This window comes from Triticum aestivum, chromosome 7A (assembly GCF_018294505.1).
Source record: "Triticum aestivum cultivar Chinese Spring chromosome 7A, IWGSC CS RefSeq v2.1, whole genome shotgun sequence".
NCBI classification, from domain to species: domain Eukaryota; kingdom Viridiplantae; phylum Streptophyta; class Magnoliopsida; order Poales; family Poaceae; genus Triticum; species Triticum aestivum.
In genome coordinates, this window is record NC_057812.1 from 32963203 (window position 1) to 32965882 (window position 2680).

At 50.1% G+C, this 2680-nt stretch overlaps 1 long non-coding RNA gene across 2 annotated transcripts; it reads right to left on the reverse strand.

Annotated features, from left to right (window-relative positions):
- Positions 1-260: 260 nt before the first annotated feature.
- On the reverse strand, positions 261-1923 carry LOC123151884 (uncharacterized). Of its 2 annotated transcripts, XR_006475907.1 has the most exons (3): positions 1155-1459; positions 724-959; positions 261-505 (listed from the first exon to the last, which is right to left on the reverse strand). It is a non-coding gene; the product is annotated as an uncharacterized lncRNA (long non-coding RNA). The 2 variants fall into 2 exon arrangements; XR_006475906.1 differs by lacking the exon at positions 261-505 and having other exon boundaries at positions 589-959; positions 1155-1923.
- Between the last annotated feature and the right edge of the window lie 757 nt (positions 1924-2680).

The window sequence follows — 2680 nt, forward strand, 5'->3', positions numbered from 1 at the left end:
ATTGGCCTGGTGTCAAAAAAGTTGGCTTTCAGATTTACGAAGGTGAATTGAGTGGTCAAAGAACACCTGAAATATTGGATTTAGCTTGGAGAATTTACAAAGGTGCCAATGGTATTCACGTAAGCGCACATCACAGAATGGGCAAATTAATCATAATTAGTTTCAGCTCGGTCCTATGACGAGTACAAATGCACATACATAGACACTCATAGGCATGCACCCTGTGAAGCAGCTACAATAAATCGTGAAGCCATGTGCCAAATTATAGAGTGCTGCTCTGAAACACCATGTAGCTATACAAGCACACGCAAGGCTGTGGTGGTGCTTTCTATTAAATCATGTATGACACACCAAACCATGTAATTTGCTACTTGAGATGTCTAAAATTCTTTGGTTTAGGGACATGCACCGAATGAACTACAAACTGCACTAATATACAAACAGATACATACATACCTGATGCGTGCTCAAGGACATACCAAGACCCCAGGCAGATACATCAAATCTGAACATACATGAGGAGAAAGAAGAGAAGTGCATTACCCCATCTGAAGATACATGAGTAAGAAGCAAGATAACCGTCGGTCATTACATAACCAGAATTAGATATTAATTTTATATTGCCAGATTTATGAAATACCATAAGAGCACTAAATCACAAAGTCCTTGAGAAATTAATTCTCTAGCTATCAAAGCAACAGGTCTATGAAATCAAAGCATTACCCTTGCCAAGATCATCATCAGCGCCACCATGGACGTCAACAGCAGGGCCAACAACTGAATGTGGTAAACAAATATGCCTATCACATCAAGGAAATGTTCCATAGACATCTCCATGGATTTCTTAGAACAATAAAAATACTGGGCAATGCAACTCAAAATCAAAACATATATACTCTTCGATTCAGACTTGTTACTCCCATACCCTTTCGGCACCTCCTTCTTCTCCCTCGGGAAATCTGAACCATTAAGGGCCTTCTCATCAACACAGCCACCAACTAAGCTGATGATTTCTCATATAAAAAATACTAAATGGGACACTCATTCATGGTAACCACCATGACGAGCTTAATAGTATTACAAAAAGAATTGCCAGATTTTATATTCAAATGTCATATCTGAATGTAGTATGCTTAAACATTTGCATATGCTACCTGATTAGTTAGTGTAGGCATGACAGGCTTGCACTTGTTGTTCCATTTTAGCTCTTGAGAACCACATGACACTGAATTCCTCTTAAATAATAACTTCTCCAACTTCCTTTCTTTCATGAAGATAATGTATCATCTTTTGAAAAGATATTGTATCATGTCAACCAGTGCTGCAATCTAGAGCAGAATAATACTTAGTTAAATCAGCTTTTCTAACAAAGCCCTATAACAGAATAAATTAGACATGGTCTTGGGAACATTCATGGTGATTTCTCAATGAGGCGATGCACCTGGCGACGAACCGAATTGACAGGGGTGGAGCAGGCGGCGGGGTTGGAGAGAGAGACTTGCTTGGGCCCAGACGACCGCGCAAGAGACGATGGAGAGGCTCATGGCGGCGACGGCGAGGGCATCTGGAGGAGCGAGAAGCCCGTTGCCGGCGAGCATGCCGAGCTTGAGCGCCTCCTCGAGCACTTCGGCCACCGGATTCGGAGAAGGAGCGGGGTAGAGAAGGCGCATGCGAGTGCCACGCCTCCGCCTCTGCCTCCACCGGCGCCTAGCATTGGCGCGAGCATGCCGACCTCGAGGGCCTCCCCGGCCACTTCGGCGACCGATTCGACATGAAGGGGAGGAAGAGCAGCGACTGCGAAGGGGAGCCTCCACCTGACCAGGGAGTACCGGCGGTGGTGACGAAGGGGAGCGTTGGCCGGACCAAGGAGCGCCGGCGTTCATGAGAAAGGGCGCCAGGCTGTGGGGTGAGGGATGTGGCCACCATGGGAGAATGGGGAACGGGGACAGAAATGTAGAGGGACTGAGGGGGCGGTGGGAAGGATAACTGACTTTTTTATCATCAGTTTTTAGTACTCCTACTAACATGGTCACATATTGCTGGAGTATTAGGCAGTGACCGGAGAGAGATTGTGAGTTTATTTCAAAAAAAAAGATTGTGAGTGAGTGCGACTTCCTCCAAATCAATTTTTTATCTTCTAAAAAGATCCATTCTAGGTGTCGGCTGCCCCTCCCTCCCCTCGTGTGATGCTCCTGCAAGCGCCGGCGGGGGCAGGGGAAACCCTAGCCGCCGGACCCCGATCCCCATCTCTCCCCCTTCTCTCTCGCTGCCGCCGGCTAGCGCTTTCGGGCAAAGCCCGGTTGGCGCGGCGGCGGCGGGGCCCCTTCTTCTCCTCTGCTCGGAGGGGCCGGTGCAGGACGACGGCTATTGTTGGCAGCGTGGGGCTGCCGCAGGGCCCTGCGACGTGGCGGTGGGCACGTGGTGCGGCGGTCGGAGGCGGCGCATCAGCGTGCTCCGCAGGCGCCGGGCCATGCGGGGGCCGGTGCGGGGGACGGAACGGTTGCCGGGGGACTGTTCCTCTAGGTGTCCTTGGGTTGTAAGCGTGGGCCGGACCCAGTGGCGGGCACCGGATCCGGCGTCCAGTGGCCTGAGGTGTTGCTATGGTTCCTTCCCGCGGGCGTGGAGGTAGGGCAAAGGGTGCTCGGTGGTGATCTTGGCGTTGGACCGCGGGGAAGGAGCT